General features: G+C 46.6%; 1 long non-coding RNA gene across 1 annotated transcript; it reads left to right on the forward strand.

Moving 5' to 3' along the window:
* The first annotated feature begins 6,176 nt into the window (after positions 1 to 6,176).
* Positions 6,177 to 11,863, forward strand: LOC128145293 (uncharacterized). The gene is made up of 2 exons (XR_008236416.1): positions 6,177 to 11,091; positions 11,191 to 11,863. It is a non-coding gene; the product is annotated as an uncharacterized LOC128145293 (long non-coding RNA).
* Positions 11,864 to 12,142: the final 279 nt, after the last annotated feature.

The raw sequence follows: 12,142 nt of genomic DNA on the forward strand, positions 1-12,142 counted from the left end.
CCTAAAGCTCAGGAAAACTGCGTGCTTGAACTTTGGGGTGAGAAAAATGGTGCTAATCTAAATGTAAGTGGTTGGAGAATATCTCAGTGCAATCACGTCTAATACCTGTCATTCAGACTGTTCCAATCAGGTAAGCCAGGAAAACCAACCCAAACCTGACCTGTCCAGTCCAGAAGCCTTCTGGAAGAGCTTCAGTGCTTTATCAGAGCTCTATAGTTGAACATTTACTACTGTAGTTGCCTGCCTAATAGCAGAGTGGACATCCTCTAGTTCCTTCCGCTTCACAGAAGAATTTAATTTTTTTTTTCTGCAGTAAGTAATTCTTTAGTGCTTAGTGTTCTGTGCCTTTGTCATAGGTACAGCCAGTACTATCCTGGAGTTAAGCACATCTTGCTTCCTCTCTTCTCAAGGACTCCTGCAAACTTCCATGAGGAAAGAAGCGCGTGAGCTGGGCTGTCTCTCCTGTTGTCTTGTTGGTTGCCCGCCGCTGCGTGCTCCTGCAACCTGGCGAGGGTACGGCGTGGCCTGGGGGTCTGCGCCAAACCCTGCACAAGGCGCTGCGGTGCCTGCACCCGTGCATCAGCACTGAGGATTAGCTCTCGCAGACCCCCTCGTCTGCCGCAGCTGGGATATACTATAAGGGGAAGGCACAGTCGTGAAGTATGAGAAAAGGGCAGAACCAGGCAATATTTCAGTGGATCCATGAATTGGCCAGAAACTTAAATACACAAACGTAAGTAGCATGGAGATGGGGATCATCTGCTTTGCGGGAGGAGAACTGCAGTGTTGAAACAAGTTTTGGTTTCCTTCTGTTCTTGTGCTTGCTTGCTTGTTTTTGAAGACTACAGAAAGGCTTTTGAAATTACTGGGCTGGAGAGTGGGTGCAATGAAGGGAAGAGAGATTCTGTCATGAATACACGTTTGGTGGGAGAAGTATTTTAAAGAGCTTAGGAACTGCAGATTTGCTGGAAGAGTGTGAACAGTTTCTCCAGCTTGACTAACAGTAGTACATTTGGGACCCTTCAGGAGTTGTAAGACGATTTATATAGTGCTAGCTTCTGCGTGTTACCAACCCGCTGACCAAGCGGAGGTACTTGGGGACATACAGTTGTTACACGAACTCGGCATGCTGCCTCCGTGCCTCAGTGATGTCCCTTGGGCATAGTAACTAACTGGTGCAGAGTAAGGCCTGGCGTAGTTTTAATTTAAATTTAAAGTACTGTTAAGTACTGTAAAGTAATTTTAAATTTAAAGTACTGAATTTTACCTGTCATTCACAATTTATGTACTTGCAGATAAGGAAAGATTTTGAAACTGATTGCTCTAGCTAGTTAGTATTCCCCCCCCCCTTTCTTTTAAGACTGCACATATAGGTACAGGTTAAACTCAGAATGATTACCGAACCTGTGGAAAAAATGAAGGATGGCAACATTTTTCAGAACTTCTCCCTTAGGGTCAGCTTAATGGTAGTTTTATTTGGTTACATTCCTTTAACTTTCCTCTTTTTCTTTCATAAATGCAGCAGGAATTGCTTTCAGAGCAAGAGCAGTTGGTTGTATTGTGGGGGTTTGGGGTTTGGGGGGGTGTGCCTGTGTAAGAAAGCAGTATTCTTTAATAAATTAGGTATATGCAAAAAAACCAGCAGAAATTCACTCTGCTGTTGACCAGAATGTTCATCCAAGCACAAACAATGAAAAGTTCAAAAGATGCCAGTAAGGAGAACAGGGATCTTTAAGGTCTATCCATTACAATTAATTTCATTTAAGTTCAAGCATAACCAGTCAATACAGAGTTTCACTGAAGCAAAAGGTGATTTAGGATTCTCTGACATCTCTTACGAGTTGAGCTCTGTGGAAAAGAGAAAATTCACCTTATTAAACATGAAGTGGAAGTAAAGGCGCTGTGTGGTGTACAGACCTCTGCAGGTATTGGGAGTCAGCCTAGGTAGAACTTGGAAGCTTTGATTTGTCCCGCATCAAAGAACACTGAGAATTTACGGGTTATAATGAAATGATACAAATTAAAGGAGCACAGCATGAAAGCAGATGCCTCTGTACCCTGCACTGCACAGTGAGGTTTTCGGAAACAATCCCTGTATAGCTAGAGTTACATTTAAGAATGCAAATGGTGCATCAAGTACATCAGGCTTTGACAGAGTGAGGCAGTTTCTATTCTAGGACGTCTGTGAGGTTTCAGCTGGCATAGCAACAGATAAGCAGGTACAACTGTAGGAACCTAAAATGTCCTTCCTGCTTCCTCCTCCCTTACCTGGTATGTAGGTAGGAAAAAACAAGTTGTTTTTTTGATAGACTGAGAAAGCTGAACAGTACCGTGATATTGCTATTTAATGAAACGGTTTGGAGAAATTTGGATAAAATAAGTTGAGAGGAGGAGGGCAACTGCTTTTTCTCTTCAGTACCCCTTCTCTGCCCTTTCGTCTGATACTGCAGTCACTGGAGAACTTCATCCCAGCAGAACAAGATTGGGCAGGGGGTGCTGGGCCCCTGCTGCCTTCCCCCTCCTGGTCTGACCCCCCGGTGCCTCCTCCACCACTTCCAGAGCGGCAGCGTGGCTGGTCCTCTCTCAGGCTGTGGGGGAGAGGTGGAAATACAGCTCATCGTCTCCTGCCTGCCTGCCTGCAAGAGGTGGGGAAGGGAGCCCCAGCCTAGCTTTGAGGATGAGTAGGGATGGATGTGCAGTTCGTTTGTTTGGAGCAGGGTGCGAGATTTGCCTAGTAGATGTGCCACCCTATCACCTTTACCGCTGTGTTTAATAAAGGTGATGCCTTGATACTACCATAACCCTGGTAGGTTGCCCTTTACGCTACCCTTTTTTCCTCATACCAGCTCTCCAGTGAATGATATAAACCAAATAGTAATGGGCAATCAGGGAATAAAAAAAAAAATCGCCAAATAATTCTGGACCACAAGGCTGCTTTTGGTATTTGCAATGACAGTACACCAGAGCACCAAAACATCAACAGCTTTAAATGTCATACTGAGCTTGAAATGAAGCTCATTATAGCATCAGTAAGGAATTATGATTAATGTATGATAAGATACGTCATGACTGTGCCAGTCACAGGGAAGGTGATGGAGGAGAAGGTGGTTCCCGTCCCCCAGGGCCGGCTAAATGAACTCCATACACTTCACTGGAGACAGTGTGAGCTCTTGACAGGCTCTGCAGGTGAATTAATAGCATGATGCATGTCAAAAAAGCCAGGAGGGAAAGGATAATAAAAACAAGCAGCACAAGAGAAAAGCCCTGCACCAAAAGGTAGAGGAGACTACTTGTTTATTTACCAACAGTACAAAAACAACCTCTTCATCACACGCACTTGGTGAGGGACTGCTCTGTGCCTGAACCTGCTCTTAATCCAGATTGCAGCCTCAGGCTGGGAAACCTGAACAAAATAACCTTCTTGGTACATAGCAGGGTCTGTCAGTCCAAAATCTGGCCCCATGTGAGCAGCAAAGAAAAAGCACTGAGAGCTCACAAGGCTTGAAGAACAGAACAGACGCCGGCAAAAGGGAGGAGGTGGGGGAGGCTTTAATTGCATCTTTTCCATGTCAAGCTGGTTGGGGGTTTGAAGTGGGGTTAACATCAGCTTGAAGCAGCTGTAATTAGCAGTACAGTTTACCAAAGTACGGGCAGCCTGGAAACCCAAACTCACTCCAAGAGCTGTGCTGTGCAAAACGCTCCATTACTGCAGAGTTACTCCTCAGTAGATTTCCCTGTATTCTAGCCCAAAATATCTCAGGTGTGGGGGTGCGTGTGTGCTTCCCCACTTCCCTTGGGGGCCTGTGCACATGCTCGTAAGCCTCCAAAGGGTGGCTGGCGGATCAGGTTCCTGGTTTAGATTTTGTCCCGTCACTTTTAATCCTCCTGCAGAGCAGCTGCTGCTGGAGCCCTCAGGTCCCCGTAGGCTGCTCACGGGGCAAACGCTGCCAGCACGGAGCCGCTCCCCGTTACTCGGCCAAGCTGGTCGGATTCTGTGAGGTACAGCCTCTGAACTGCCGGTTAAACCAGCCCCAACTCCTAGAACAGGGCACCAGTACCAGGTTTCGATTTAATAGCGGGTCTGCCTCTGTTGGCACTGCATGAATAAACTGAAATTGCCCGTGCCAACCAAAGCAAAAGGTTACTTTCGCTTTGGTGTAAAAGCAAATAAAGAGGGAAAAAAAACCCATAACTGATTTTAGGCTTGGGCCTGCTGCATGTTTGAGGGCTATGGTAAGAAACGTAGGTTGTCTGCCTGGGAACCTGTAGTCCTAAACCGATTCCCATTTTGGGACCTGTCAGTGCTTTTGAGTCTCAAAGGAATTGTGTAGTCCATAGGTGAGAGAGAGAGAGAAGCCACAAGCAATGAATAAGAATGCAGACCAAGTTGAAAGCTGCTCTTAGAGCAACATGTCGGAACATCAATATAGAATAAATAACTCGGAAGCTGTTAAATTATTTAACCTGAGCCTACACCTACATGCATGTCCACGTTCGGGTACATATGCAACCACATAAGTATTTTCTGTGCATTCCCAATCAGGAGGAGGAGATGGATGACACACAGCCAGCTTCAGTGGGCTGGAAACAGTGGCACAAGTGCCACTACCTGGAAATGATCATCTGTAGCTATAGCAGAGGACACAGAGGGAAAGGATCAAAAAGGGATGTGCCACAGCAAGTGGATGCACACCAAAATCCAGATGGTGCAAATGGAGAGGTGTCTCTGTAGCATTTGAAGAATTTGATTGAATCACAAGTCACCTTGTGCTGTTGTTGAGAAACGCATCGTGTTGGGCTGGAGGAAGATGAGGATGGCCTAAAAGAGGCTTGTCACTCTTCCCTTCAGCTCAGAGGCATCAGGGCCCCAGCTGGATTTTGGGAGCTGTGGCTCTGTTGGAGGGGGTCCAGGGGAAAAATGACCCTAAGCCTAGAAAAACATGGCCTTAGAGGAAGGATTGGAACTAACAGGTTGTTTAAAAAAACCCAGTCTGTGGCAAGGCATGACAACACAAGGGATGAAAAGGGCAATAATAACTTTGCAGAGAGGACAAAAAGCTGACTCCGCACTGGGATGCAGACCAGATGATTTTAAAGCTACCTTTCGCCAATGCTAATGTTTATGTTTTAATAGCTCAGAAAGAGCAACCGAGGAAAAAAATTGTCTGCCGTGGTGGTTCCTTCCCAGCCGTCCCAGTGGGGAGCTGCTGCCACGTACAGTGCCGGCAGCACACACCGACAGGACCCGTGGGCTCGCCGAGCCGGGCACGGCAAGAGCACGTGGTGGGAACGATGGCCTGTGGAGACCTCTGGTCCCTGCTGCCCTCTCGTCCCAGTGCTGCTCCGCTGCCGCCAATACCCGGGCACAAAGCGGCTGAAGGCAAGGGACGGTGAGGACCGGGAGGGGAAAGCGGCACCAGTGACGCCGTTTAAAAATAATGGTTGGGAACTGCTGTTCTTGCAGAATATGAAGGATTCAAAGTGATGACAAAAATGAGGCAATATGTCTTTATCTGTTATTTCCTCTGCAGCCACTTGTGAGCTCAGTGAAGCAGCACCTCAGTGAAGCAAATTTTAAATATTTGTCCAACTTCTAAAAAATTACCCTGTCTGATTGATGAAGTGGTTGATTTTTGGAGAGCTGGCGAGGAGACTGGCAGAAATCCGTACTGCTTGTTCTCCCATCAGATACACCAAGGACGTGCTGACTCTGAGTTTGCATGGTGCTGTGGGTGAGCCCCAGCTGGCAGCTAAGTTCCCCCCAGCCGCTCGCTCACTCCCCCCAGTGGGATGGGGGAGAAAATCGGAAGGGTGAAAGTGTGAAAACTTGTGGGCTGAGATAAAGACAGTTCAATAGGTAAAGCAAAAGCTGTGCACACAAGCAAAGCAAAACCAGGAATTCATTCACCACTTCCCATTGGCAGGCAGGTGTTCAGCCATCTCCAGGAAAGCAGGGCTTCATCACGCGTTAACAATGACTTGGGAAGACAAATGCCATCACTCCGAACGTCCCCCCCTTCCTTTCTTCTTCCCCCAGCTTTATATGCTGAGCATGACACCATATGGTCTGGAATATCCCTTTGGTCAGTCGGGGTCAACTGTCCCGGCTGTGTCCCCTCCCAACCTCTTGTGCACCCCCAGCCTGCTTGCTGGTGGGGTGCGCTGGGAAGCAGAAAAGGCCTTGGCTCTGTGTAAGCGCTGCTCAGTGAGAACTAAAACATCCCTGTGTTATCAACACTGTTTTGGTCTCAAATCCAAAACATAGCCCCATACAAGCTGCTATGAAGAAAATTAACCCCATCCCAGCCAAAACCAGTACACATGGGAATCACAGTCTTCCCTCCCAGACCAACAGTAACAGCCGTAGGTCTGCAGCCCCCGTGGCCACGGCTAGGAAAATCAAATGCTGCAAAATCTACACACTAAAATAACTTACACCTTTTCTCTCTCTTTTTTTTTTATTCCAATCTCAGGTATCTTTGAAAACTCAAGGCTTGTGATAATGGGAATTGTGTGCTCTTTGTATTTCCTCTACCTTACTTATGGTTCTTCCTTGCAAAAGGAAAACCAGTTATCAAGACTGAGTGTAGTGCAACTATTTAACCTCTTCCTAAATTGTAACAATGCTCAGTTTCTAACTGTTCCTGATGTCATATGGCATGTGTGATGCCCAGGGTCATCCCCATTCACATTTCACAGAGGAGAGTCCTTGCTCTTCCTCCAGATTACATCTGATGGGGGGGAGAGGACTTACTTCATCCCACAGGGTCATCTAGCAGCTGAACAGCTGAGCATCAGCCGCTCACCTAGGCTTCCTCAATGGTCAAAAAAGAGAAAAAGCACATCTACAAGGCAAGATCCATCACCTGTTTTGGGATGGGGATGAATCGCCCTCGGGCAAATTTGTCTTTGATGTTCATAGCCAAGACATAGATGATTACCTTTTGGAAGGACAAGGCCAGGCCAGGTGATTGCCACTGTCAGGGACAACCACTAGCTGAATGTCCCAAAAGAGGAACAGCCACTCTTAATTTAATCATGAGTCTTTTTGCCGGCGATGTGATCTTAATGGCTCAGTTGCTGGTATCACATAGCTATGTGGGAATCTGCTTTCATTAAAAGAAAAGTTTTCCCTCCTGGCCATTGAATACTTGAAAATGTCAACCTTCTGTTTACCAAAAACATATGTGCACATACGCACTCACACCAGCTAGGCAGTATCCCAGTGTAGTTATTTTTAAAGACACTTAATGAGTTTTGGCTGACCCAGCACATAATTTCTGAGGTTGCATTTCAAGGGTTGTTATGGTGAAAAGGTATAAGACGAAAGCAGAAGGTTTGGACGGACTGAGCTCCTCAAACAATGCATTGGTGCAGCAGAATGGTCCCCTACATGTGTACACCTCTGGTGACAGAGGACTTGGAGCTGCACTGATTGACTTCTCCATTTTGCAAAGCCACACTACAGCCCCATTGCTTTACCTCAGCCTGTAGGAGATCAGAGAGATCTGTAAAAATGGTGATCAGGTTGCGAGGATAAATGTTGCTATTGTGAGAGCTAGATCTGCAGGCAAAACCTCCTGTCAAGACAGGACAGACGTGACTACAGCTGGGGAAAAGAAGTGTGTGAGAAAGGACACAGTGGAGGGTCTGAAACTAAGAAATTTCATGGAAAGAGAGAAAACCACTTGTGATTCCTGGGATGGGCAAGGTGTGCATTTGACTGGAAAAAGACTGGGGACTTGAGGATTCATGCGTGAGGCCAACTAGGGTTCTGGATCATGAGGGATCATGAGGACAGTGGTTTGTAGCAGCTCCTTTTTTTGGGAACAGCCTGCAGGATTCACAAAAAGAGAAGCAAACCACTGTTGTTCCCTGGGAATACCTCTGAAATCATGTGTATGTCCTGTGCCAAGCAGGCACACAGCCATCCTCCTGTGAGGAGGAGGATGGCCAGCATTACATTTTAATAACCGGTCCATGTGTTTTGGAGGGTGGGGCCCATCTTGCCTCCAGAGGCTGTTTTCTTTGAGGATAATGCTTTTCAAACTGGTGGGGGTTCTCTTATGCAGGGGATTATATCTACTAAAACAAAGCTAAAAGAGAGCAGTTGGGGAAATATGTCATGATTATTCATAAAGGCCAATTAAAAAAATGTTTTTAGTGACTTAATTCTCTCTTAGTGAGTGTGGTTGTTGGATCCATGCTTTGTTTTGATTCAGATGGTATCTGCAGCAGGGTGAATCACTTGAACTGAAGCCCTGAGCTTTTGAAATACCAACTTTTCTTTAGGGAAGCAGAAAAATAGAGCCAAAATTTAAATTCAGCTGATTAAAATAAGCAGTTTAAAAATACCTGCTTAAAAGTTCTGGTGTATTGTAACCTCTCAACTTATTAAAGCCAAGAAAAACCAGCTTTTGGACAGGCTGTTTTAACAAATATGCAGGTCCTTAAACTGCTTTGAAATCTCATGACTTTCCAAATGTAGACTTTGGGGCTGGGAGGTGGGATGGGAAAGTTAGCAGAAGGCAATGTCTACCTTTCTTGAAGTGTGTCTTTAGTTTTTACACAAGAGAAAAATGATGTTGAAGGCTTATAGGTACTGCTTTGACCCAACCAAGCACAAACCGGGTAAGACCGAGGCCTACAACAGCCTTTAGCACCACACATGGCTTTCCCAGCCTACCAAGGGCCATGTTCTAGGAAAACCTTCATCTTTATTACCTAGGGACAGGGGATGCTGGTGGCATTTTGCCTGCTGGTGTGCTACTGACAAATTAAAAAAGAATTAATATTACTAAAAGATTATTTTTCCCTTACCCAGTAGCGTAACACACCGAAATAAGTCCTGTTCACTCGCCTGAGAGCTTAAGTGCAGGAAATGCAGTGCTGTCTCTTACGCAGCACCATTATTAGGGTACAGCAGGTAGAAAGACGGCCTTGACATACTTGTTAATGCTGCCTTGAGCCCTCTCCCCACACCGTGGTTTTCATGAGGTTTCAGAGCAGCGAAACACAGCAGGGAACGGGGTTACTGGCTCTGACCACACCAGGCATCGGCACCACTCGCCGCGGGCCGCCGCGTTCCTCCCTTGCTCAAGGGTGATGCAGCTGAGAGCACACCACGGCTGCCCTCTCCCAGCCCAGCCCTGCGGGACTCGAGCTGGGAGGATTCAAAGCTGCTTTTCTGTTTTATTTTTCTTCAGCAATGCATTGGCAGTGGTGTAGCCCCAATTGCAGCTGTAGTCACACAGACACAAGGACCCCGGTACTCATTCCTGAGTTTCTGTATGGCAACTAGTAGTTACCCCAGTATAAGGAGATAAAGGGACTTATACCATTGTACTGTGGTATATAAGGTAAGTTATTAGATACAGGCACATACATACATAAATACATGTATGTGTATACTATGTACATTACACCATACAGGAGTGGTGAATGCACCATACTCTGAACACAGGCAAGGGTAGCCTTATTTTGCAACCAGCGATGGTACATCAGCTTGGAAAACAAGGAAAGAGATGGTTAATCAGATCTTTTCTTTTTCACTGTGCATTGGCTTCACTCCAATAGCTTGCAGGCTTTATTAATGGACTTTATTAAAAGCCTAACCCTTCTCTCCACTCGGCTAAAGGCTGAGAAGCCCCTAATGCATGGTCCTGAAGGGAAACCTTCAGCAGAAACCGAGAAAGCAAACTCAACAGCCCAACCAGATATTTTAAGGGCCAAAACTATGGTTTCCACCCCAGGAGAGCTTCTACCTACAACAAGCTATACAGAGAGCTTTCCTTGGCCATCATGGAAAGGTGGAAAGACCTCCTCCAGCAGGGTCTAGAGCATCAGCCAGGCTTCCCACCATCAGGGCCAGGGGCGTGCAGGCTGGGCAGCACGAGCTGGCATCACCCCACCGGCAGCACACGTGGTTTTTGGGTTTCCCTGACCTCTGGTGTGACCCCAAAGAGGGATGCCCAGGCGGGATGCCTGCAGCAGTCGTGCGATGCCGGCTTGCTTGGCAGCTGTACTGCAAAGGCTTGGGCAAGGGAAGAGTATCTGCGCTGCCACCCCAGCTGTAGCTACTCCCTGTTAGCTGTAAAAATTACACTATGAAAAGCAAGCAATTACTCAAAACTGGTAAATTAAAAGTGTATCTGTAGATGTAAGTTATATTTTATTCAAGTCAAAGTCTACCTAATATTGCTGCAGCTATGCAGTGTTTGGTAAGCTGCAAGGAAGGTACACAGACATTTTGAAGGATTCCAGCAGAATGTGAATGCTGCAGAATAACATAAGCTTTTCTAAGAGGTGTGAAAGCATCAAGTCTCAGAAGAAGAGGGCAGAGCAGCAGATATTTGTAAAGGTAGCCAGCGGAACAGAAGAAGCACAGGCTTGGGGCTGGCCAGTAGCCAAAAGCAACAAAAGGGAAGAATTTGCTGAATTTGCAAGGGTAGAAGAGGGGAATTAAAGCACAAAATCTATGGCAAAAATAACCATATCCTATAGCTTCCCCCAAATGAAGGAAAAACCAACGATGCCACAGAAGTGACCGAAACCAAGAAGCTGAAGGTATTTATGGAAATCCCTGTGCCCTGGGAGTTTGTAAATGATGTAACTCCATCCTGAAAAAGGGCAAGTAACAAATCAGTTTCTGACATGTCCCACACCCCATCCTTGCGCACACGCACCACCAAGCTGGTGCTAGACCAGAGACGTGGTCCAGATATAAACCTTTTTTATCTTTTAAATGGGACCTGTGAGTGTTCTTTTTTCCTCCATTTTTCCTAGATAGGCTCATCATCACAGTGTGTCATTTTTTTTGTAAATGGCAAACCATGGTTGCTTTTCAGCTAGCTTGTAGCAGGGGGAGTATTTTATCTGAGTCACCAGAGCCATCTGTTTTAGACAAGTATTTTAGTGAATGATCTCTCCCTTATAGTTATACAATTTCTTTATTCTCCTGTTTAAGGATTAATTACGTGAAGAAGAAGGCAGGGTGGCCTCTCGCTGGCTCGCTCACCCTCCCTCCATGAGCACCTGCTGGCATTAAACCATGTGCCTCACCCAACTTCAGCACCACCAAATATTAAAATGGTCTGTGAACAGATTTTCAAGCTGGATTAGAACTATGGATTAAAGTTTAAAAAGAAACATTTTTGGCTTGCTGGACAGTTGCAAACAACTTCTCTTCAGTTCCCTACAGATTGCTCGGAGTATAAGAACATCATGTGGAGATGGGGGTTCCTCAAAACATTGACCCATGCCTGCTTCCTGCAGCACTTGGACATCGTTCAAGGTTCACAACCAATGTTTCCTCAGTATGGCAAGTTCCTCCCCTCCTTGCAAGGGGTTTGGGTGACTTCAGCCTCAACTCCTTCCCTTGGTTCCCACTATCGGTGGTGTTCCTTCCCCTTCTCCTTTCTGCCCGTCCATCAAACCCCAAGTGAAACAGCCTCCACAGTGCACGTGTCGGGGTGGCTTCCCCTCGTGGTTGGCAGCGTGAGACTTGGCACCATCCTCTCCCATACCATGCTGCAAGCAAGACTGGTGCCGCTGGGCTAGCCACCTTCCTCGTGTCCCTCCACACATGGCTGTGTAGGGTGGGTGGCTTCAGCCCAACTGGGCTTCTGGCCCCAAACTCGCTGCAGCGCCAGGCCAATGCCCAGGCTCCCGGCAGCGGTTTTGGCCGAGGCCAGTGGGGAAGTTGGGGCACACAGGGTTTCTGTTGGCAACCTCTTGTCACCCATAGCCATGACCATGCCCATCACGTGTCAGAGACCAGCAGTCCCTGGGATGTGGCACGCCATGGTGGCCAGCCTGGTTACAGGCCTTTACAGCCTTGGGATATTGTTTAATAGGATGGTTTTTTTTAAAAAAAAAAAATCCACTTGTGCTGGTTAGTGGTGGTGGTACACATTGTGTCTCCACCACCACCCCTGCCATTCTCACACAGCACCAGAATAGCAAATATTTGAGCTGATAAAACTATTTGATCTGATAAAAACTTTCCACAGGAGCATAAAGCAGTTTTAGTTAGAAATAACATTTTCTTTGCAAAGCAATAGACCGGCTGGAGGAAAAGCATCTGTTTCAGAGACTTCTGCATTTATTGCCTTAGCAGTGCTTGAGACCCTGTGCGCATTAA

Source organism: Harpia harpyja, chromosome 8 (assembly GCF_026419915.1).
Source record: "Harpia harpyja isolate bHarHar1 chromosome 8, bHarHar1 primary haplotype, whole genome shotgun sequence".
NCBI classification, from domain to species: Eukaryota; Metazoa; Chordata; class Aves; order Accipitriformes; family Accipitridae; genus Harpia; species Harpia harpyja.